Source organism: Rattus norvegicus, chromosome 2 (assembly GCF_036323735.1).
Source record: "Rattus norvegicus strain BN/NHsdMcwi chromosome 2, GRCr8, whole genome shotgun sequence".
Classification (NCBI taxonomy): Eukaryota; Metazoa; Chordata; class Mammalia; order Rodentia; family Muridae; genus Rattus; species Rattus norvegicus.
This window is the reverse complement of record NC_086020.1, coordinates 150845992-150872187: the sequence shown is the minus strand read 5'-3', so window position 1 is coordinate 150872187 and position 26196 is coordinate 150845992. Positions and strand designations below refer to the sequence as shown.

General features: G+C 40.8%; 1 pseudogene; it reads left to right on the top strand.

Annotated features, from left to right (window-relative positions):
- The window catches only part of LOC120101015 (vomeronasal type-2 receptor 1-like), a 65977-nt pseudogene that overhangs the window by 11647 nt on the left and 28134 nt on the right, over nucleotides 1-26196 (top strand).

Here is a 26196-nt window from a genome sequence, read left to right as displayed (position 1 = left end):
CAGTAAGATGCAGAGAAAAGACAGAATCAGTCCAGGTTCTCCAAATTACTTTTTTCAGCCAAGCCCTTGCAATGTGAATCCCTGCCTATTTAGAAGGAACTTGAAATTGCTCAAAATGCTGGAGCATCACGCTCGAACTGACTCACATGTTCACTGGGCTCAGAGCACTGTGTGGAGCAGGTTAGAGGTTATTCATAAATAGTTGGTAGTTGGTTGGTGGCTGGAATAAAGAACATGCTTTCCTTTTGGTCTCTGTTGATGCTTGAAAGTCATAAGCAAAATCATCATACTGACATGCTAAAATGAGATTGGGACTTGACATTAGCTAACTTAATAGGTTATTTTAAACCCAGACAGAATGATGCCTGTAAATACAAGAATAAGTAAGTGCAAAGCATTACTGATTAGAAAAAATATCTAGAATAATTTCAAAGCCTGCAGCAGGAATGGGTCAGGATGTGTGGATATGAATGGTGAGCAAGATTATTGGTGACCCCAAAATAATGGCAGATTATCACTCACCATTCCTTCCTCTATCCTATATTCCCTCCTTTTCTCTTCCTTCTTTCTTCTTTGTTTCTGTCTTCCTTTATCTCTTTTATTCTTTCTTTACCCATCCAATCCTTCATTTCTAACTTCCATCATTCCTTGCTTTCCTTTTCTTTGTTATACTCTAGATAAAACCCAGGGACTGGTTCCTTGTAGACAAGTGCTGAGTTAATTACCCATAATGTCCATCAACTACAGTATTTAATTTAGAGAGCTTGAAATGTGAGTGAGAAGAATAGAAAACAAAGTACAGTGGAAAAGAATACAAGGAATGGGTCCCACACCCGCGGATCCCGGCCTGCAGCAGCTCTCTGCTCCCAGACCCGGTGAGAGAGAGACCCAACCACCTGGTCAGGTGGGCACTCCTGAGGCTGCAGAGCGGAAGAGACCACCAACACTGCTCACCCCTGCCCACATCCCTGGCCCAAGAGGAAACTGTATAAGGCCTCTGGGCTCCCGTGGGGGAGGGCCCAGGAGCGGCAAGACCCCTGCCAGAGACACCGCCGGACCCTGAAGGAAACAGACCGGATAAACAGTTCTCTGCACCCAAATCCCGTGGGAGGGAGAGCTAAACCTTCAGAGAGGCAGACAAGCCTGGGAAACCAGAAGAGACTGCTCCCTGCACACACATCTCGGACACCAGAGGAAAAAGCCAAAGACCATCTGGAACCCTGGTGCACTGAAGCTCCCGGAAGGGGCGGCACAGGTCTTCCTGGTTGCTGCCGCTGCAGAGAGCCCCTGGGCAGCACCCCACGAGCGAACCTGAGCCTCAGGACCACAGGTAAGACCAAATTTTCTGCTGCAAGAAAGCTGCCTGGTGAACTCAAGACACAGGCCCACAGGAACAGCTGAAGACCTGTAGAGAGGAAAAACTACACGCCCGAAAGCAGAACACTCTGTCCCCATAACTGACTGAAAGAGAGGAAAACAGGTCTACAGCACTCCTGACACACAGGCTTATAGGACAGTCTAGCCACTGTCAGAAATAGCAGAACAAAGTAACACTAGAGATAATCTGATGGCGAGAGGCAAGCACAGGAACCCAAGCAACAGAAACCAAGACTACATGCCATCATCGGAGCCCAATTCTCCCACCAAAACAAACATGGAATATCCAAACACACCAGAAAAGCAAGATCTAGTTTCAAAATCATATTTGATCATGATGCTGGAGGACTTCAAGAAAGACATGAACACACTTAGGGAAGCACAGGAAAACATTAATAAACAAGTAAAAGCCTACAGAGAGGAATCGCAAAAATCCCTGAAAGAATTCCAGGAAAACACAATCAAACAGTTGAAGGAATTAAAAATGGAAATAGAAGCAATCAAGAAAGAACACATGGAAACAACCCTGGATATAGAAAACCAAAAGAAGAGACAAGGAGCTGTAGATACAAGCTTCACCAACAGAATACAAGAGATGGAAGAGAGAATCTCAGGAGCAGAAGATTCCATAGAAATCATTGACTCAACTGTCAAAGATAATGTAAAGCAGAAAAAGCTACTGGTCCAAAACATACAGGAAATCCAGGACTCAATGAGAAGATCAAACCTAAGGATAATAGGTATAGAAGAGAGTGAAGACTCCCAGCTCAAAGGACCAGTAAATATCTTCAACAAAATCATAGAAGAAAACTTCCCTAACCTAAAAAAAAAGATACCCATAGACATACAAGAAGCCTACAGAACTCCAAATAGATTGGACCAGAAAAGAAACACCTCCCGTCACATAATTGTCAAAACACCAAACACACAAAATAAAGAAAGAATATTAAAAGCAGTAAGGGAAAAAGGTCAAGTAACATATAAAGGGAGACCTATCAGAATCACACCAGACTTCTCGCCAGAAACTATGAAGGCCAGAAGATCCTGGACTGATGTCATACAGACCCTAAGAGAACACAAATGCCAGCCAAGGTTACTGTATCCAGCAAAACTCTCAATTAACATTGATGGAGAAACCAAGATATTCCATGACAAAACCAAATTTACACAATATCTTTCTACAAATCCAGCACTACAAAGGATAATAAATGGTAAAGCCCAACATAAGGAGGCAAGCTATACCCTAGAAGAAGCAAGAAACTAATCGTCTTAGCAACAAAACAAAGAGAATGAAAGCACACAAACATAACCTCACATCCAAATATGAATATAACGGGAAGCAATAATCACTATTCCTTAATATCTCTCAATATCAATGGCCTCAACTCCCCAATAAAAAGACATAGATTAACAAACTGGATACGCAACGAGGACCCTGCATTCTGCTGCCTACAGGAAACACACCTCAGAGACAAAGACAGACACTACCTCAGAGTGAAAGGCTGGAAAACAACTTTCCAAGCAAATGGTCAGAAGAAGCAAGCTGGAGTAGCCATTCTAATATCAAATAAAATCAATTTCCAACTAAAAGTCATCAAAAAAGATAAGGAAGGACACTTCATATTCATCAAAGGAAAAATCAACCAAGATGAACTCTCAATCCTAAATATCTATGCCCCAAATACAAGGGCACCTACATACGTAAAAGAAACCTTACTAAAGCTCAAAACACACATCGCACCTCACACAATAATAGTGGGAGATTTCAACACCCCACTCTCATCAATGGACAGATCATGGAAACAGAAATTAAACAGTGATGTCGACAGACTAAGAGAAGTCATGAGCCAAATGGACTTAACGGATATTTATAGAACATTCTATCCTAAAGCAAAAGGATATACCTTCTTCTCAGCTCCTCATGGTACTTTCTCCAAAATTGACCATATAATTGGTCAAAAAACGGGCCTCAACAGGTACAGAAAGATAGAAATAATCCCATGCGTGCTATCGGACCACCACGGCCTAAAACTGGTCTTCAATAACAATAAGGGAAGAATGCCCACATATACGTGGAAATTGAACAATGCTCTACTCAATGATAACCTGGTCAAGGAAGAAATAAAGAAAGAAATTAAAAACTTTTTAGAATTTAATGAAAATGAAGATACAACATACTCAAACTTATGAGACACAATGAAAGCTGTGCTAAGAGGAAAACTCATAGCGCTGAGTGCCTGCAGAAAGAAACAGGAAAGAGCATATGTCAGCAGCTTGACAGCACACCTAAAAGCTCTAGAACAAAAAGAAGCAAATACACCCAGGAGGAGTAGAAGGCAGGAAATAATCAAACTCAGAGCTGAAATCAACCAAGTAGAAACAAAAAGGACCATAGAAAGAATCAACAGAACCAAAAGTTGGTTCTTTGAGAAAATCAACAAGATAGATAAACCCTTAGCCAGACTAACGAGAGGACACAGAGAGTGTGTCCAAATTAACAAAATCAGAAATGAAAAGGGAGACATAACTACAGATTCGGAGGAAATTCAAAAAATCATCAGATCTTACTATAAAAACCTATATTCAACAAAATTTGAAAATCTTCAGGAAATGGACAATTTCCTAGACAGATACCAGGTATCGAAGTTAAATCAAGAACAGATAAACCAGCTAAACAACCCCATAACTCCTAAGGAAATAGAAGCAGTCATTAAAGGTCTCCCAACCAAAAAGAGCCCAGGTCCAGACGGGTTTAGTGCAGAATTCTATCAAACCTTCATAGAAGACCTCATACCAATATTATCCAAACTATTCCACAAAATTGAAACAGATGGAGCCCTACCGAATTCCTTCTACGAAGCCACAATTACTCTTATACCTAAACCACACAAAGACACAACAAAGAAAGAGAACTTCAGACCAATTTCCCTTATGAATATCGACGCAAAAATACTCAATAAAATTCTGGCAAACCGAATTCAAGAGCACATCAAAACAATCATCCACCATGATCAAGTAGGCTTCATCCCAGGCATGCAGGGATGGTTTAATATACGGAAAACCATCAACGTGATCCATTATATAAACAAACTGAAAGAACAGAACCACATGATCATTTCATTAGATGCTGAGAAAGCATTTGACAAAATTCAACACCCCTTCATGATAAAAGTCCTGGAAAGAATAGGAATTCAAGGCCCATACCTAAACATAGTAAAAGCCATATACAGCAAACCAGTTGCTAACATTAAACTAAATGGAGAGAAACTTGAAGCAATCCCACTAAAATCAGGCACTAGACAAGGCTGCCCACTCTCTCCCTACTTATTCAATATAATTCTTGAAGTTCTAGCCAGAGCAATCAGACAACAAAAGGAGATCAAAGGGATACAGATCGGAAAAGAAGAGGTCAAAATATCACTATTTGCAGATGACATGATAGTATATTTAAGTGATCCCAAAAGTTCCACCAGAGAACTACTAAAGCTGATAAACAACTTCAGCAAAGTGTCTGGGTATAAAATTAACTCAAATAAATCAGTTGCCTTCCTCTATACAAAAGAGAAACAAGCCGAGAAAGAAATTAGGGAAACGACACCCTTCATAATAGACCCCAATAATATGGAGTACCTCGGTGTGACTTTAACCAAGCAAGTAAAAGATCTGTAAAATAAGAACTTCAAGACACTGAGGAGAGAAATTGAAGAAGACCTCAGAAGATGGAAAGATCTCCCATGCTCATGGATTGGCAGGATTAATATAGTAAAAATGGCCATTTTACCAAAAGCGATCTACAGATTCAATGCAATCCCCATCAAAATACCAATCCAATTCTTCAAAGAGTTAGACAGAACAATTTGCAAATTCATCTGGAATAACAAAAAACCCAGGATAGCTAAAGCTATCCTCAACAATAAAAGGACTTCAGGGGGAATCACTATCCCTGAACTCAAGCAGTATTACAGAGCAATAGTGATAAAAACTGCATGGTATTGGTACAGAGACAGACAGATAGACCAATGGAATAGAATTGAAGACCCAGAAATGAACCCACACACCTATGGTCACTTGATTTTTGACAAAGGAGCCAAAACCATCCAATGGAAAAAAGATAGCATTTTCAGCAAATGGTGCTGGTTCAACTGGAGGGCAACATGTAGAAGAATGCAGATCGATCCATGCTTATCACCCTGTACAAAGCTTAAGTCCAAGTGGATCAAGGACCTACACATCAAACCAGACACACTCAAACTAAAAGAAGAAAAACTAGGGAAGCATCTGGAACACATGGGCACTGGAAAAAATTTCCTGAACAAAACACCAATGGCTTATGCTCTAAGATCAAGAATCGACAAATGGGATCTCATAAAACTGCAAAGCTTCTGTAAGGCAAAGGACACTGTGGTTAGGACAAAACGGCAACCAACAGATTGGGAAAAGATCTTTACCAATCCTACAACAGATAGAGGCCTTATATCCAAAATATAGAAAGAACTCAAGAAGTTAGACCGCAGGGAAACAAATAACCCTATTAAAAAATGGGGTTCAGAGCTAAACAAAGAATTCACAGCTGAGGAATGCCGAATGGCTGAGAAACACCTAAAGAAATGTTCAACATCTTTAGTCATAAGGGAAATGCAAATCAAAACAACCCTGAGATTTCACCTCACACCAGTGCGATTGGCTAAGATCAAAAACTCAGGTGACAGCAGATGCTGGCGAGGATGTGGAGAAAGAGGAACACTCCTCCATTGTTGGTGGGATTGCAGACTGGTAAAACCATTCTGGAAATCAGTCTGGAGGTTCCTCAGAAAATTGGACATTGAACTGCCTGAGGATCCAGCTATACCTCTCTTGGGCATATACCCAAAAGATGCCTCAACATATAAAAGAGACACGTGCTCCACTATGTTCATCGCAGCCTTATGTATAATAGCCAGAAACTGGAAAGAACCCAGATGCCCTTCAACAGAGGAATGGATACAGAAAATGTGGTACATCTACACAATGGAATATTACTCAGCTATCAAAAACAACGAGTTTATGAAATTCGTAGGCAAATGGTTGGAACTGGAAAATATCATCCTGAGTGAGCTAACCCAATCACAGAAAGACATACATGGTATGCACTCATTGATAAGTGGCTATTAGCCCAAATGCTTGAATTACCCTAGATCCCTAGAACAAACGAAACTCAAGACGGATGATCAAAATGTGAATGCTTCACTCCTTCTTTAAATGAGGAAAAAGAATACCCTTGGCAGGGAAGGGAGAGGCAAAGATTAAAACAGAGACTGAAGGAACACCCATTCAGAGCCTGCCCCACATGTGGCCCATACATATACAGCCACCCAATTAGACAAGATGGATGAAGCAAAGAAGTGCAGACCGACAGGAGCCGGATGTAGATCGCTCCTGAGAGACACAGCCAGAATACAGCAAATATAGAGGCGAATGCCAGCAGCAAACCACTGAACTGAGAATAGGTCCCCTATTGAAGAATCAGAGAAAGAACTGGAAGAGCTGGAAGGGGCTCGAGACCCCAAAAGTACAACAATGCCAAGCAACCAGAGCTTCCAGGGACTAAGCCACTACCTAAAGACTATACATGGAATGACCCTGGACTCTGACCCCATAGGTAGCAATGAATATCCTAGTAAGAGCACCAGTGGAAGGGGAAGCCCTGGGTCCTGCTAAGACTGAACCCCCAGTGAACTAGTCTATGGGGGGAGGGCGGCAATGGGGGGAGGGTTGGGAGGGGAACACCCATAAGGAAGGGGAGGGGGGAGGGGGATGTTTGCCCGGAAACCGGGAAAGGGAATAACACTCGAAATGTATATAAGAAATACTCAAGTTAATAAAAAAAAATATGATCAAAAAAAAAAAAGAATACAAGGAATGGTGGGCAACTTGGCACATATCTTCAGGCTGAGTTTCATGTAGCTCATCTAAATTGCAGCGGCTATTGAGTTCTATCTGCCCTAAACTCTATTATTGAGTATCCATTCTTTCATGTTGTTCAAGATTTAGAACCTGCATGCACAGGAGTCTTGATAGCAGGAAAATAAAGACAAATGAAAAAGACAGAACACGGTTAAGAAATCAGAAGTAAGACAAGGAGAGCGCATAGAGACAAAGTCGTATGAGTGTGCAGATTAAAACTTGGAATTAGGCCATCATCTCTGCACGTGAGCTGATAAAGCTGAAGAAGAGATTGGATATCCTGACTCAGGGAAGTGAAAAATGTCCAGCACGATGAAGGAAACTGGGAGAGACCTTCCTGAAACTGCTGGGGTCCTACCCCTGAACACTTGTGATACTAGGGATCTTTATCTTAACAATTGGCAGTCCTGAAATCTTTTTGTTGAAGGGCATCCAAAGTGTTGTCAGAATTGTCCCCATCCCTACCCAGTTAGTACAACAACAAATAGAAAGACATTGTCTATGGAAGGAAGGAAGTGCAAAGGGATCACTATTCAGCCCCTTCTCAAATATCCTGAGACTATAATTTTCATTTAATTTTTGGCTCCTTCTTGCCAGTAACTATAAACATTTCCAATTTTAGGTGGGCTATGCTTCATCCTCCCCAATTCTCACTAATATTGTTAATTATGCCAACACTGTTTGCACAATACCCAGTGATAAGTTCCAGTATGAGGCAATCGTGAAACTGATTATACATTTTGGATGGTCTGGGTAGGTGCTATTGCAACTGGTGGTGATTATGGTAAACAGGGAGTAAAATTATTTAAGGAAAGAATGGAGAAGTCCGACCTCTGCGTTGCTTTCACTGAAACCATTCCAAAAGTCTGCTCCAATGAGAAAATGCAAATAGCTGTTGATGCAGTAAAGAGTTCCACTGCCAAAGTCATTGTGCTTTATGCAACTGACATTCATCTCAGCCCCTTTGTGCTGGAAGTGGTTCATCATAACATAACTGACAGGACATGGATAGCCAGTGAAGCCTGGATTACCTCAGCTCTCATTGCAAAGCCTGAGTATTTTCCCTATTTTGGTGGAACCATTGGATTTGCAATCCCGAGAAGTGTTATACCAGGATTAAAAGAATTTTTTTATGATGTACACCCTAGCAAGGATCCAAATGATGCCTTGACCATTGAATTCTGGCACACTGCTTTTAACTGTACCTGGCCCAACAGCATTGTGCCTTACAATGTGGACCACAGAATGAATATGACTGGAAAAGAAGACAGATTGTATGCCATGTCTGATCAGCTCTGCACTGGAGAGGAGAAATTGGAGGATCTGAAAAATACCTATCCGGACACATCTCAGCTAAGAATCACAAACAATGTCAAACAAGCTGTGTATCTTATAGCTTATGCCATTGATGAATTAAGCAGAGCTGACACAACAGAAGAACATAGGAAAACTATAGCATGTCCAGTTGTACCTGACTTTGAGTCCAAGAAGGTATGTTATTTGATCTTATAATGTAGCATGTTGTAAAATCAAGATTTTACTCCCATGTTCATACCACTGAAATTGCTGACTTGCTTCTGTATGATTTTATACCATCACAACTTGTCTGGATGACTTGATTGTTCCTTTTAAGTCCACATTTCTTACCAAATTACTAGGTTTGTTTTCAACAATAACAAACCTGTTTCACAAAAATTAATAATGCATTTTACAAAATAATCTGTTATTCTTTAAAAAAATGAAATGTAAATGTGTCTAGGAATAAAGCATGTGGTAGTGACTCTGGTTTCTTCCTTTGGTCTCTTTCCTGTTTCCAGCATGCATCTTGTAATCTAAGATCACTACTTGGATTCCAAAACATCAGCTTCATGTGATGCAAAGACTTTTATATCCCTCCAGGTTAGGATGAGTCCTGGATATTTTACACAATTTTCCTTACACTTCAGAACTTCTGTCTTAACAACATGTCTTATATATTCAAGGGAAAGACTAGAGAATGAGGTCTTTATACAATATATCAAGACACAGACAAAGGATAGATGTCAGAGGATAAAGATTATAACTGTATCTGAGACTCACATCTACTCTGCCTTCCTTCATCACCTGTCAAAAGATTCATGTTGGTAAACATGAGCAATCTTGCCAAACTGGTCTCATCCATTTAATTCCTGCTTGTTTTTGTCTACCCGCTCTCCTCCCCCATTTACAAAAGATAAAACTTGAGCATCCCTGTTTTGTTCTTGCCAGCCCCACAAGAGGCCCACTTAACATCACTAATGTGTTACTTCTTACTCACCTGATCATTACCCTTTACACTTATATAAAACACTGTTAATTTGCCAGAGGCTGGGACCCTTGCATTTCCACTTAACCTTCATTTCCAGGTTGGCCCGCACTGCATTCAGTGTTAAATGTTCTTAGTCACCCAGGTAACTCTTCATTCTGTGAATCTAAAAAGCTGGTAAATGTCTCAATATAGAGTTTTCATTTTTTAAAAAAGAAACAAAAGCTATACCCAATATTTACTTATATTTCAAGACTATCCTACCAATAGACAAGACTAGGAACAATTTGAAGTTCTGTTCTTTACTTGAACATTTCTAAATTACACTGTTTTTTGTCTCCTTCTTATTTTACTTCTCCTGTTCCTTCTCATCTTTCTCTTTGTGAGACAAATTTGCACTGTGTACCCTGAATCCATCTGTGGGACTAGAGCTATGCCCAATAGCCACCTGTCATTTCTAAATTTTTGAGAATTATATGAAGTTAGAGAAATATGTCCTACTAACCAGAAAATTCAAACTAATGAAACTGTAGGAAGGCTGATCAAGGAAAGGGTCAGACTGTGGAAATCTTTGACCATTTATGTGCTTTACTATTGATAAGGACTAGGGAGAACATTTCATGGATTTAGCATATGTGTTAAATTTTCATGACTTTTGTCATTTATTTCATGGGCATTGAGAAAGACAAGAAAAAAGATAGAAGAAAACAAGAGGCCAGGTAACACAAAGTAGTAGATGGTAACTAAAACACTTTAATATATCCAGTTAGTAAATATTTCAGGTATATAGCCTTAATCCCTATTATAAAAATTAGGAAGAATAATAATCATCTCTTTACAACAAAGGCAAATAATGTTTGATAAATGTATTCCTCCCTTGTCATCACAATATTTAATGGAACCAAAAGACTCCAGATTCCAGTCTTGCTGGTCTATGGAGAGGTTTTGACTACACTAAGGCCTTTTTTTTTAATAAATTCAAGTACAGCAGGTAGGGCAGATGAAGACCAAGGATATGCCCTGTGTGATGAATTTCTTTCATGCTAAGGAAAGCATGCTCTCACTTACCTAATGTTAATGCAGAGAAGAGCAAGTTAGAAAGAGGTTGTTTTCTCATTGAGAATAAAGAATTCTCAAAGTCTCTTTGATCCTATAGATTAAAAGTCAGTCCTACAAACTATTGTACCACTCACCAAGGCCATTTCTGCATAATGGAAACTAACAATTCAGAAGCATACTCTCAGAAAAATGTCCTGCTAATCTTTTATAACCCAGCTAAAGTGGAATTTTTCTGAGAAATAAAGAATTTCCAGTTTCCAAAGTCAGCCAGCTCTCACCTCTTCGTGCCCCTTTCAACAGTTTTTCTACAAAAGCAACTGTGATGTGATACAACTTTTCCTATGGAGATGTAACACACACATCTACTCACCCACATAGGGATCCCTAAACACACCACAATCAGACACCACCAATGACCAAATCACTCAACCAATGGATTTTATTGGGGTAACCTAAAGGAATATGGGTGAAGAGTTAGGTACAGGAACAGAAATGACTCTAAGACAGGTGCAACACCTAGGCCTACCTAGCATGGGTGACAGCTCACAAATCAATCTTTGAACCTTGAGAATAGCTTTCAGGCCGCTCAATGGTGTGTCCTTCCCTAGTTGGTCTAAATAACTTCCAGGTACCTCAGCTGGCTTCTTTTTCTCCCAGCAGATGGACTGATCTCAAGAGTCTTCTTTGTACCTTGTCTTGTCTGATTCTTCTTTGCAATTTAACAGAGGCTGAGAAGGACTTTCAGCTTTCCTTGCTTTCTCTGTCAGGGAGCTACCTAGTGAAAGTACTCAGTTACATGGACTTCCCTAAAGCTATTTTCAGACATTTACTTTATTACTTAAAAAGCCTCCCTGAAGTGATGATATGATTAAATTTGGGAGGAAATTGTGATACGACAACTACATAAACTTCTTGTATTTAACTTTAAATTCTAATTGCCCAGTCTCTTTACTAGACTGAGAGTTTCAAAAGAATGAATCAGTTGTGGACCTTTGTATCTTTACTTAAGCAAACTGGAGTAAAGGGAATGAAATTATTCTAAACATTCTCTTGTCTCTTGTCTCTTGAAATGGAGATATTATAGTGGAAAATGGTAGTATATGCTTATTTTACTCTAGCAAGTACATACAATTGTAGTATACATCAATGGCATATTAAAATTGTCCAGAAAGTAAGGACATATAGGTAAAATTAAACGTCACATATTGTTTAACCTAGTATATCTAAAATACTATTTAATGTGTTGTAATAATTTAATATGTTGTCATGGTAATAAAATAATAATGTGAAATTATTTATGAGACAGATTTCATCCTTTAAAATTTTAGAACCCAGTATGCATGTTACATGCATAGCATATCTCAATTTATCAAATCATTCTTTCTTTTTTGTCACCTATGGCTAAAGTATATAAGAGTTGGTAACAAAAACAGCATTAGAATAAAGAGAATACTATGAATTATATATGGCTTACATATGAAATCAGTCTACTTTCTTCACAAATCTTTATTTTCTAACTATTTAAATAATTACAAATTACTTTTTTTTTTTACTTTTTAACTCCTCTCTTATTCCTCAGTATTAGATAAGGGATTACATTAGGAATATACAATTTACTACCCATGATGGAAGAAAAATAGAGACTGATTTATACGGAGACATAGAAAGTAGGTATTATGAGATACTCAATTGGCACGTGGATAACGCTGGAGAAATCACCTTTGTCAAAGTTGGAGAATATAAATTCACAACTTCAAAATATGAATTTATTCTGCCAACGAACTCAACGCTATTTTGGAAGACTGAATCTTACAAGGTTAGTTGGTCTGACATATTTTTGTTTATATATAGAGAGAAAAGTATATTTTTCAGGCACTAAATAAAGGTAAAACAACTAAAGTTTTTACCATATTCCAAATCATTTTACATAATGTAGCATATGGGTTTTTTGTGTTGTTCTTTGTCTATTTAGAATATAAAGACTCGGAGACCCAACCACCTGGTCAGGTGGGCACTCCTGAGGGTGCAGAGTGGAAGAGACCACCAACACTGCTCACCCCTGCCCACATCCCTGGCCCAAGAGGAAACTGTATAAGGCCTCTGGGCTCCCGAGGGGGAGGGCCCAGGAGCGGCAGGACCCCTGCAAGAGACACCGCCAGACCCTGAAGGAAACAGACCTGATAAACAGTTCTCTGCACCCAAATCCCGTGGGAGGGAGAGCTAAACATTCAGAGAGGCAGACAAGCCTGGGAAACCAGAAGAGACTACTCTCTGCACACACATCTCGGACGCCAGAGGAAAAAGCCAAAGACCATCTGGAACCCTGGTGCACTGAAGCTCCCGGAAGGGGCGGCACAGGTCTTCCTGGTTGCTGCCGCTGCAGAGAGCCCGTGGGCAGCACCCCACGAGCGAACTTGAGCCTCGGGACCACAGGTAAGACCAACTTTTCTGCTGCAAGAAAGCTGCCTGGTGAGCTTGGGACACATGGAAGCAGAATTCCTCTAGTACCGGGCACGTTCTGTGTTTACCAGAAGTCCCACACCCTCGGATCCCGGCCCGCAGCAGCTCTCTGCTCCCAGACCCTGTGAGAGAGAGACCCAACCGCCTGGTCAGGTGGGCACTCCTGAGGCTGCAGAGCAGAAGAGACCACCAACACTGCTCACCCCTGCCCACATCCCTGGCCCAAGAGGAAACTGTATAAGGCCTCTGGGCTCCCGTGGGGGAGGGCCCAGGAGCGGCATGACCCCTGCCAGAGACACCGCCAGACCCTGAAGGAAACAGACCAGATAAACAGTTCTCTGCACCCAAATCCCGTGGGAGGGAGAGCTAAACCTTCAGAGAGGCAGACAAGCCTGGGAAACCAGAAGAGACTACTCTCTGCACACACATCTCGGACGCCAGAGGAAAACACCAAAGGCCATCTGGAACCCTGGTGCACTGAAGCTCCTGGAAGAGGCGGCACAGGTATTCCTGGTTGCTGCAGCCGCAGAGAGCCCGTGGGCAGCACCCCACGAGCGAACCTGAGCCTCGGGACCACAGGTAAGACCAACTTTTCTGCTGCAAGAAAGCTACCTGGTGAACTCAAGACACAGGCCCACAGGAACAGCTGAAGACCTGTAGAGAGGAAAAACTACACGCCTGAAAGCAGAACACTCTGTTCCCATAACTGGCTGAAAGAAAACAGGAAAACAGGTCTACTGCACTCCAAACACACAGGCTTATAGGACAGTCTAGCCACTGTCAGAAATAGCAGAACAAAGTAACACTAGAGATAATCTGATGGCGAGAGGCAAGCGCAGGAACCCAAGCAACAGAAACCAAGACTGCATGCCATCATCGGAGCCCAATTCTCCCACCAAAACAAACATGGAATATCCAAACACACCAGAAAAGCAAGATCTAGTTTCAAAATCATATTTGATCATGATGCTGGAGGACTTCAAGAAAGATGTGAAGAACTCCCTTAGGGAAACACAGGAAAACATTAATAAACAGGTAGAAGCCTACAGAGAGGAATCACAAAAATCCCTGAAAGAATTCCAGGAAAACACAATCAAACAGTTGAAGGAATTAAAAATGGAAATAGAAGCAATCAAGAAAGAACACATGGAAACAACCCTGGATATAGAAAACCAAAAGAAGAGACAAGGAGCTGTAGATACAAGCTTCACCAACAGAATACAAGAGATGGAAGAGAGAATCTCAGGAGCAGAAGATTCCATAGAAATCATTGACTAAACTGTCAAAGATAATGTAAAGCGGAAAAAGCTACTGGTCCAAAACATACAGGAAATCCAGGACTCAATGAGAAGATCAAACCTAAGGATAATAGGTATAGAAGAGAGTGAAGACTCCCAGCTCAAAGGACCAGTAAATATCTTCAACAAAATCATAGAAGAAAACTTCCCTAATCTAAAAAAAGAGATACCCATAGGCATACAAGAAGCCTACAGAACTCCAAATAGATTGGACCAGAAAAGAAACACCTCCCGTCACATAATAGTCAAAACACCAAATGCACAAAATAAAGAAAGAATATTAAAAGCAGTAAGGGAAAAATGTCAAGTAACATATAAAGGCAGACCTATCAGAATCACACCAGACTTCTCGCCAGAAACTATGAAGGCCAGAAGATCCTGGACTGATGTCATACAGACCCTAAGAGAACACAAATGCCAGCCCAGGTTACTGTATCCTGCAAAACTCTCAATTAACATAGATGGAGAAACCAAGATATTCCATGACAAAACCAAATTTACACAATATCTTTCTACAAATCCAGCACTACAAAGGATAATAAATGGTAAAGCCCAACATAAGGAGGCAAGCTATAACCTAGAAGAAGCAAGAAACTAATCGTCTTAGCAACAAAACAAAGAGAATGAAAGCACACAAACATAACCTCACATCCAAATATGAATATAACGGGAAGCAATAATCACTATTCCTTAATATCTCTCAACATCAATGGCCTCAACTCCCCAATAAAAAGACATAGATTAACAAACTGGATACGCAACGAGGACCCTGCATTCTGCTGCCTACAGGAAACACACCTCAGAGACAAAGACAGACATTACCTCAGAGTGAAAGGCTGGAAAACAATTTTCCAAGCAAATGGTCAGAAGAAGCAAGCTGGAGTAGCCATTCTAATATCAAATAAAATCAATTTCCAACTAAAAGTCATCAAAAAAGATAAGGAAGGACACTTCATATTCATCAAAGGAAAAATCCACCAAGATGAACTCTCAATCCTAAATATCTATGCCCACAAATACAAGGGCACCTACATACATAAAAGAAACCTTACTAAAGCTCAAAACACACATTGCACCTCACACAATAATAGTGGGAGATTTCAACACCCCACTCTCATCAATGGACAGATCATGGAAACAGAAATTGAACAGAGATGTAGACAGACTAAGAGAAGTCATGAGCCAAATGGACTTAACGGATATTTATAGAACATTCTATCCTAAAGCAAAAGGATATACCTTCTTCTCAGCTACTCATGGTACTTTCTCCAAAATTGACCATATAATTGGTCAAAAAACGGACCTCAACAGGTACAGAAAGATAGAAATAATACCATGTGTGCTATCGGACCACCACGGCCTAAAATTGTTCTTCAATAACAATCAAGAATGAATGCCCACATATATGTGGAAATTGAACAATGCTCTACTCAATGATAACCTGGTCAAGGAAGAAATAAAGAAAGAAATTAAAAACTTTTTAGAATTTAATGAAAATGAAGATACAACATACTCAAACTTATGGGACACAATGAAAGCTGTGCTAAGAGGAAAACTCATAGCGCTGAGTGCCTGCAGAAAGAAACAGGAAAGAGCATACGTCAGCAGCCTGACAGCACACCTAAAAGCTCTAGAACAAAAAGAAGCACATACACCCAGGAGGAGTAGAAGGCAGGAAATAATCAAACTCAGAGCTGAAATCAACCAAGTAGAAACAAAAAGGAACATAGAAAGAATCAACAGAACCAAAAGTTGGTTCTTTGAGAAAATCAACAAGATAGATAAACCCTTAGCCAGACTAACGAGAGGACACAGAGAGTGCGTCCAAATTAACAAAATCAGAAATGAAAAGGGAGACATAACAACAGATTCAGAGGAAATTCAAAAAATCATCAGATCTTACTATAAAAACCTATATTCAACAAAACTTGAAAATCTTCAGGAAATGGATAATTTCCTAGACAGATACCAGGTACCGAAGTTAAATCAAGAACAGATAAACCAGCTAAACAACCCCATAACTCCTAAGGAAATAGAAGCAGTCATTAAAGGTCTCCCAACCAAAAAGAGCCCAGGTCCAGACGGGTTTAGTGCAGAATTCTACCAAACCTTCATAGAAGACCTCATACCAATATTATCCAAACTATTCCACAAAATTGAAACAGATGGAGCCCTACCGAATTCCTTCTACGAAGCCACAATTACTCTTATACCTAAACCACACAAAGACACAACAAAGAAAGAGAACTTCAGAACAATTTCCCTTATGAATATCGATGCAAAAATACTCAACAAAATTCTGGCAAACCGAATCCAAGAGCACATCAAAACAATCATCCACCATGGCCAAGTAGGCTTCATCCCAGGCATGCAGGGATGGTTTAATATACGGAAAACCATCAACGTGTTCCATTATATAAACAAACTGAAAGAACAAAACCACATGATCATTTCATTAGACGCTGAGAAAGCATTTGACAAAATTCAACACCCCTTCATGATAAAAGTCCTGGAGAGAATAGGAATTCAAGGCCCATACCAGAATATAGTAAAAGCCATATACAGCAAACCAGTTGCTAACATTAAACTAAATGGAGAGAAACTCGAAGCAATCCCACTAAAATCAGGGACTAGACAAGGCTGCCCACTCTCTCCCTACTTATTCAATATAGTTCTTTTTTTTTTTATTTTTTTTTTGTTTTCTTTTTTTTTTTTTTTATTAACTTGAGTATTTCTTATATACATTTCGAGTGTTATTCCCTTTCCCGGTTTCCGGGCAAACATCCCCCTCCCCCCTCCCCTTCCTTATGGGTGTTCCCCTCCCAACCCTCCCACCATTGCCGCCCTCCCCCCATAGACTAGTTCACTGGGGGTTCAGTCTTAGCAGGACCCAGGGCTTCCCCTTCCACTGGTGCTCTTACTAGGATATTCATTGCTGCCTATGGGGTCAGAGTCCAGGGTCAGTCCATGTATAGTCTTTAGGTAGTGGCTTAGTCCCTGGAAGCTCTGGTTGCTTGGCATTGTTGTACTTTTGGGGTCTCGAGCCCCTTCAAGCTCTTCCAGTTCTTTCTCTGATTCCTTCAATAGGGGACCTATTCTCAGTTCAGTGGTTTGCTGCTGGCATTCGCCTCTGTATTTGCTGTATTCTGGCTGTGTCTCTCAGGAGCGATCTACATCCGGCTCCTGTCGGTCTGCACTTCTTTGCTTCATCCATCTAGTCCAATTGGGTGGCTGTATATGTATGGGCCAAATGTGGGACAGGCTCTGAATGGGTGTTCCTTCAGTCTCTGTTTTAATCTTTGCCTCTCCCTTCCCTGCCAAGGGTATTCTTTTTCCTCATTTAAAGAAGGAGTGAAGCATTCACATTTTGATCATCCGTCTTGAGTTTCGTTTGTTCTAGGGATCTAGGGTAATTCAAGCATTTGGGCTAATAGCCACTTATCAATGAGTGCATACCATGTATGTCTTTCTGTGATTGGGTTAGTTCACTCAGGATGATATTTTCCAGTTCCAACCATTTGCCTACGAATTTCATAAACTCGTTGTTTTTGATAGCTGAGTAGTATTCCATTGTGTAGATGTACCACATTTTCTGTATCCATTCCTCTGTTGAAGGGCATCTGGGTTCTTTCCATTTTCTGGCTATTATAAATAAGGCTGCGATGAACATAGTGGAGCACGTGTCTCTTTTATATGTTGAGGCATCTTTTGGGTATATGCCCAAGAGAGGTATAGCTGGATCCTCAGGCAGTTCAATGTCCAATTTTCTGAGGAACCTCCAGACTGATTTCCAGAATGGTTTTACCAGTCTGCAATCCCACCAACAATGGAGGAGTGTTCCTCTTTCTCCACAACCTCGCCAGCATCTGCTGTCACCTGAGTTTTTGATCTTAGCCAATCGCACTGGTGTGAGGTGAAATCTCAGGGTTGTTTTGATTTGCATTTCCCTTATGACTAAAGATGTTGAACATTTCTTTAGGTGTTTCTCAGCCATTCGGCATTCCTCAGCTGTGAATTCTTTGTTTAGCTCTGAACCCCATTTTTTAATAGGGTTATTTGTTTCCCTGCGGTCTAACTTCTTGAGTTCTTTCTATATTTTGGATATAAGGCCTCTATCTGTTGTAGGGTTGGTAAAGATCTTTTCCCAATCTGTTGGTTGCCGTTTTGTCCTAACCACAGTGTCCTTTGCCTTACAGAAGCTTTGCAGTTTTATGAGATCCCATTTGTCAATTCTTGATCTTAGAGCATAAGCCATTGGTGTTTTGTTCAGGAAATTTTTTCCAGTGCCCATGTGTTCCAGATGCTTCCCTAGTTTTTCTTCTATTAGTTTGAGTGTGGCTGGTTTGATGTGGAGGTCCTTGATCCACTTGGACTTAAGCTTTGTACAGGGTGATAAGCATGGATCGATCTGCATTCTTCTACATGTTGCCCTCCAGTTGAACCAGCACCATTTGCTGAAAATGCTATCTTTTTTCCATTGGATGGTTTTGGCTCCTTTGTCAAAAATCAAGTGACCATAGGTGTGTGGGTTCATTTCTGGGTCTTCAATTCTATTCCATTGGTCTATCTGTCTGTCTCTGTACCAATACCATGCAGTTTTTATCACTATTGCTCTGTAATACTGCTTGAGTTCAGGGATAGTGATTCCCCTGAAGTCCTTTTATTGTTGAGGATAGCTTTAGCTATCCTGGGTTTTTTGTTATTCCAGATGAATTTGCAAATTGTTCTGTCTAACTCTTTGAAGAATTGGATTGGTATTTTGATGGGGATTGCATTGAATCTGTAGATTGCTTTTGGTAAAATGGCCATTTTTACTATATTAATCCTGCCAATCCATGAGCATGGGAGATCTTTCCATCTTCTGAGGTCTTCTTCAATTTCTTTCTTCAGTGTCTTGAAGTTCTTATTGTACAGATCTTTTACTTGCTTGGTTAAAGTCACACCGAGGTACTTTATATTATTTGGGTCTATTATGAAGGGTGTCGTTTCCCTAATTTCTTTCTCGGCTTGTTTCTCTTTTGTATAGAGGAAGGCAACTGATTTATTTGAGTTAATTTTATACCCAGCCACTTTGCTGAAGTTGTTTATCAGCTTTAGTAGTTCTCTGGTGGAACTTTTGGGATCACTTAAATATACTATCATGTCATCTGCAAATAGTGATATTTTGACTTCTTCTTTTCCGATCTGTATCCCCTTGACCTCCTTTTGTTGTCTGATTGCTCTGGCTAGAACTTCAAGAACTATATTGAATAAGTAGGGAGAGAGTGGGCAGCCTTGTCTAGTCCCTGATTTTAGTGGGATTGCTTCAAGTTTCTCTCCATTTAGTTTAATGTTAGCAACTGGTTTGCTGTATATGGCTTTTACTATGTTTAGGTATGGGCCTTGAATTCCTATTCTTTCCAGGACTTTTATCATGAAGGGGTGTTGAATTTTGTCAAATGCTTTCTCAGCATCTAATGAAATGATCATGTGGTTCTGTTCTTTCAGTTTGTTTATATGATGGATCACGTTGATGGTTTTCCGTATATTAAACCATCCCTGCATGCCTGGGATGAAGCCTACTTGATCATGGTGGATGATTGTTTTGATGTGCTCTTGAATTCGGTTTGCCAGAATTTTATTGAGTATTTTTGCGTCGATATTCATAAGGGAAATTGGTCTGAAGTTCTCTTTCTTTGTTGTGTCTTTGTGTGGTTTAGGTATAAGAGTAATTGTAGATTCGTAGAAGGAATTCGGTAGGGCTCCATCTGTTTCAATTTTGTGGAATAGTTTGGATAATATTGGTATGAGGTCTTCTATGAAGGTTTGATAGAATTCTGCACTAAACCCATCTGGACCTGGGCTCTTTTTGGTTGGGAGACCTTTAATGACTGCTTCTATTTCCTTAGGAGTTATGGGGTTGTTTAACTGGTTTATCTGTTCCTGATTTAACTTCGATACCTGGTATCTGTCTAGGAAATTGTCCATTTCCTGAAGATTTTCAAAATTTGTTGAATATAGGTTTTTATAGTAAGATCTGATGATTTTTTGAATTTCCTCTGAATCTGTAGTTATGTCTCCCTTTTCATTTCTGATTTTGTTAATTTGGACGCACTCTCTGTGTCCTCTCGTTAGTCTGGATAAGGGTTTATCTATCTTGTTGATTTTCTCAAAGAACCAACTTTTGGTCCTGTTGATTCTTTCTATGGTCCTTTTTGTTTCTACTTGGTTGATTTCAGCTCTGAGTTTGATTATTTCCTGCCTTCTACTCCTCCTGGGTGTATTTGCTTCTTTTTGTTCTAGAGCTTTTAGGTGTGCTGTCAAGCTGCTGACATATGCTCTTTCCTGTTTCTTTCTGCAGGCACTCAGCGCTATGAGTTTTCCTCTTAGCACAGCTTTCATTGTGTCCCATAAGTTTGAGTATGTTGTATCTTCATTTTCATTAAATTCTAAAAAGTTTTTAATTTCTTTCTTTATTTCTTCCTTGACCAGGTTATCATTGAGTAGAGCATTGTTCAATTTCCACGTATATGTGGGCATTCTTCCCTTATTGTTATTGAAGACCAGTTTTAGGCCGTGGTGGTCTGATAGCACGCATGGGATTATTTCTATCTTTCTGTACCTGTTGAGGCCCGTTTTTTGACCAATTATATGGTCAATTTTGGAGAACGTACCATGAGGAGCTGAGAAGAAGGTATATCCTTTTGCTTTAGGATAGAATGTTCTATAAATATCCGTTAAGTCCATTTGGCTCATGACTTCTCTTAGTCTGTCGACATCACTGTTTAATTTCTGTTTCCATGATCTGTCCATTGATGAGAGTGGGGTGTTGAAATCTCCCACTATTATTGTGTGAGGTGTAATGTGTGTTTTGAGCTTTAGTAAGGTTTCTTTTACGTATGTAGGTGCCCTTGTATTTGGGGCATAGATATTTAGGATTGAGAGTTCATCTTGGTTGATTTTTCCTTTGATGAATATGAAGTGTCCTTCCTTATCTTTTTTGATGAATTTTAGTTGGAAATTGATTTTATTTGATATTAGAATGGCTACTCCAGCTTGCTTCTTCTGACCATTTGCTTGGAAAGTTGTTTTCCAGCCTTTCACTCTGAGGTAGTGTCTGTCTTTGTCTCTGAGGTGTGTTTCCTGTAGGCAGCAGAATGCAGGGTCCTCGTTGCGTATCCAGTTTGTTAATCTATGTCTTTTTATTGGGGAGTTGAGGCCATTGATATTGAGAGATATTAAGGAATAGTGATTATTGCTTCCCTTTATATTCATATTTGGATGTGAGGTTATGTTTGTGTGCTTTCATTCTCTTTGTTTTGTTGCCAAGACGATTAGTTTCTTGCTTCTTCTAGGGTATAGCTTGCCTCCTTATGTTGGGCTTTACCATTTATTATCCTTTGTAGTGCTGGATTTGTAGAAAGATATTGTGTAAATTTGGTTTTGTCATGGAATATCTTGGTTTCTCCATCAATGTTAATTGAGAGTTTTGCTGGATACAGTAACCTGGGCTGGCATTTGTGTTCTCTTAGGGTCTGTATGACATCAGTCCAGGATCTTCTGGCCTTCATAGTTTCTGGCGAGAAGTCTGGTGTGATTCTGATAGGTCTCCCTTTATATGTCACTTGACCTTTTTCCCTTACTGCTTTTAATATTCTTTCTTTATTTTGTGCGTTTGGTGTTTTGACAATTATGTGACGGGAGGTGTTTCTTTTCTGGTCCAATCTATTTGGAGTTCTGTAGGCTTCTTGTATGCCTATGGGTATCTCTTTTTTTAGGTTAGGGAAGTTTTCTTCTATGATTTTGTTGAAGATATTTACTGGTCCTTTGAGCTGGGAGTCTTCACTCTCTTCTATACCTATTATCCTTAGGTTTGATCTTCTCATTGAGTCCTGGATTTCCTGTATGTTTTGGACCAGTAGCTTTTTCCGCTTTACATTATCTTTGACAGTTGAGTCAATGATTTCTATGGAATCTTCTGCTCCTGAGATTCTCTCTTCCATCTCTTGTATTCTGTTGGTGAAGCTTGTATCTACAGCTCCTTGTCTCTTCTTTTGGTTTTCTATATCCAGGGTTGTTTCCATGTGTTCTTTCTTGATTGCTTCTATTTCCATTTTTAATTCCTTCATCTGTTTGATTGTGTTTTCCTGGAATTCTTTCAGGGATTTTTGCCATTCCTCTCTGTAGGCCTCTACTTGTTTATTAATGATTTCCTGTGTTTCCCTAAGTGTGTTCATGTCTTTCTTGAAGTCCTCCAGCATCATGATCAAATATGATTTTGAAACTAGATCTTGCTTTTCTGGTGTGTTTGGATATTCCATGTTTGTTTTGGTGGGAGAATTGGGCTCCGATGATGGCATGCAGTCTTGGTTTCTGTTGCTTGGGTTCCTGCGCTTGCCTCTCGCCATCAGATTATCTCTAGTGTTACTTTGTTCTGCTATTTCTGACAGTGGCTAGACTGACCTATAAGCCTGTGTGTCAGGAGTGCTGTAGACCTGTTTTCCTCTCTTTCAGTCAGTTATGGGGACAGTGTGTTCTGCTTTCCGGCGTGTAGTTTTTCCTCTCTACAGGTCTTCAGCTGTTCCTGTGGGCCTGTGTCTTGAGTTCACCAGGCAGCTTTCTTGCAGCAGAAAATTTGGTCTTACCTGTGGTCCCGAGGCTCAGGTTCGCTCGCGGGGTGCTGCCCAGGGGCTCTCTGCAGCGGCAGCAACCAGGAAGACCTGTGCCGCCCCTTCCGGGAGCTTCAGTGCACCAGGGTTCCAGATGGTCTTTGGCTTTTCCTCTGGCGTCCGAGATGTGTGTGCAGGGAGCAGTCTCTTCTGGTTTCCCAGGCTTGTCTGCCTCTCTGAAGGTTTAGCTCTCCCTCCCACGGGATTTGGGTGCAGAGAACTGTTTATCCGGTCTGTTTCTTTCAGTTTCCGGCGGTGTCTCAGGCGCAGAAGTCCTGCCGCTCCTGGGCCCTCCCCCACGGGAGCCCAGAGGCCTTATACAGTTTCCTCTTGGGCCAGGGATGTGGGCAGTGTTGAGCAGTGTTGGTGGTCTCTTCCGCTCTGCAGCCTCAGGAGTGCCCACCTGACCAGGCGGTTGGGTCTCTCTCTCACCGGGTCTGGGAGCAGAGAGCTGCTGGGGGCCGGGATCCGCGGGTGTGGGTCTTCCGGTAAACACAGACCGTGCCTCCTAGAGAAATTCTGCTTCCGTGTCCCAAGCTCACGAGGCAGCTTTCTTGCAGCAGAAAATTTGGTCTTACCTGTGGTCCTGAGGCTCAGGTTCGCTCGTGGGGTGCTGCCCAGGGGCTCTCTGCAGCGGCAGCAACCAGGGAGACCTGTGCCGCCCCTTCCGGGAGCTTCAGTGCACCAGGGTTCCAGATGGTCTTTGGCTTTTTCCTCTGGCGTCCGAGATGTGTGTGCAGGGAGCAGTCTCTTCTGGTTTCCCAGGCTTGTCTGCCTCTCTGAAGGTTTAGCTCTCAATATAGTTCTTGAAGTTCTAGCCAGAGCAATCAGACAACAAAAGGAGGTCAAGGGGATACAGATCGGAAAAAAAGAAGTCAAAATATCACTGTTTGCAGATGATATGATAGTGTATCTAAGTGATCCCAAAAGTTCCACCAGAGAACTACTAAAGCTGATAAACAACTTCAGCAAAGTGGCTGGGTATAAAATTAAATCAAATAAATCAGTAGCCTTCCTCTACACAAAAGAGAAACAAGCCGGGAAAGAAATTAGGGAAACGACACCCTTCATAATAGACCCAAATAATATAAAGTACCTAGGTGTGACTTTAACCAAGCAAGTAAAAGATCTGTACAATAAGAACTACAAGACGCTGAAGAAGGAAATTGAAGAAGACCTCAGAAGATGGAAAGATCTCCGATGCTCATGGATTGGCAGGATTAATTTAGTAAAAATGGCCATTTTACCAAAAGCAATCTACAGATTCAATGCAATCCCCATCAAAATACCAATCCAATTCTTCAAAGAGTTAGACAGAACAATTTGCAAATTCATCTGGAATAACAAAAAACCCAGGATAGCTAAAGCTATCCTCAACAATAAAAGGACTTCAGGGGGAATCACTATCCCTGAACTCAAGCAGTATTACAGAGCAATAGTGATAAAAACTGCATGGTATTGGTACAGAGACAGACAGATAGACCAAGGAATAGAATTGAAGACCCAGAAATGAACCCACACACCTATGGTCACTTGATTTTTGAAAAGGAGCCAAAACCATCAAATGGAAAAAAGATAGCATTTTCAGCAAATGGTGCTGGTTCAACTGGAGGGCAACATGTAGAAGAATGCAGATCAATCCATCCTTATCACCCTGTACAAAGCTTAAGTCCAAGTGGATCAAGGACCTCCACATCAAACCAGACACACTCAAACTAATAGAAGAAAAACTAGGGAAGCATCTGGAACACATGGGCACTGGAAAAAATTTCCTAAACAAAACACCAATGGCTTACGCTCTAAGATCAAGAATCGACAAAGGGATCTCATAAAACTACAAAGCTTCTGTAAGGCAAAAGACACTGTGGTTAGGACAAAACGGCAACCAACAGATTGGGAAAAGATCTTTACCAATCCTACAACAGATAGAGGCCTTATATCCAAAATATACAAAGAACTCAAGAAGTTAGACCGCAGGGAAACAAATAACCCTATTAAAAAATGGGGTTCAGAGCTAAACAAAGAATTCACAGCTGAGGAATGCCGCATGGCTGAGAAACACCTAAAGAAATGGTCAACATCTTTAGTCATAAGGGAAATGCAAATCAAAACAACCCTGAGATTTCACCTCACACCAGTGAGAATGGCTAAGATCAAAAACTCAGGGGACAACAGATGCTGGCGAGGATGTGGAAGAAGAGGAACACTCCGCCATTGTTGGTGGGATTGCAAACTGGTACAACCATTCTGGAAATCAGTCTGGAGAATCCTCAGAAAATTGGACATTGAACTGCCTGAGGATCCAGCTATACCTCTCTTGGGCATATACCCAAAAGATGCCCCAACATATAAAAAAGACACGTGCTCCACTATGTTCATTGCAGCCTTATTTGTAATAGCCAGAAGCTGGAAAGAACCCAGATGCCCTTCAACAGAGGAATGGATACAGAAAATGTGGTACATCTACACAATGGAATATTACTCAGCTATCAAAAACAACGACTTTATGAAATTCGTAGGCAAATGGTTGGAACTGGAAAACATCATCCTGACTGAGCTAACCCAATCACAGAAATACATACATGGTATGCACTCATTGATAAGTGGCTATTAGCCCAAATGCTTGAATTACCCTAGATGCCTAGAGCAAATGAAACTCAAGACGGATGATCAAAATGTGAATGCTTCACTCCTTCTTTAAAAGGGGAACAAGAATACCCTTGGCAGGGAAGAGAGAGGCAAAGATTAAAACAGAGACTGAAGGAACACCCATTCAGAGTCTGCCCCACATGTGGCCCATACATATATAGCCACCCAATTAGACAAGATGGATGAAGCAAAGAAGTGCAGACCGACAGGAGCCGGATGTAGATCGCTCTTAAGAGACACAGCCAGAATACAGCAAATACAGAGGCGAATGCCAGCAGCAAACCACTGAACTGAGAATAGGACCCCCGTTGAAGGAATCAGAGAAAGAACTGGAAGAGCTTGAAGGGGCTCGAGACTCCATATGTACAACAATGCCAAGCAACCAGAGCTTCCAGGGACTAAGCCCCTACCCAAAGACTATACATGGACTGACCCTGGACTCTGACCTCATAGGTAGCAATGCATATCCTAGTAAGAG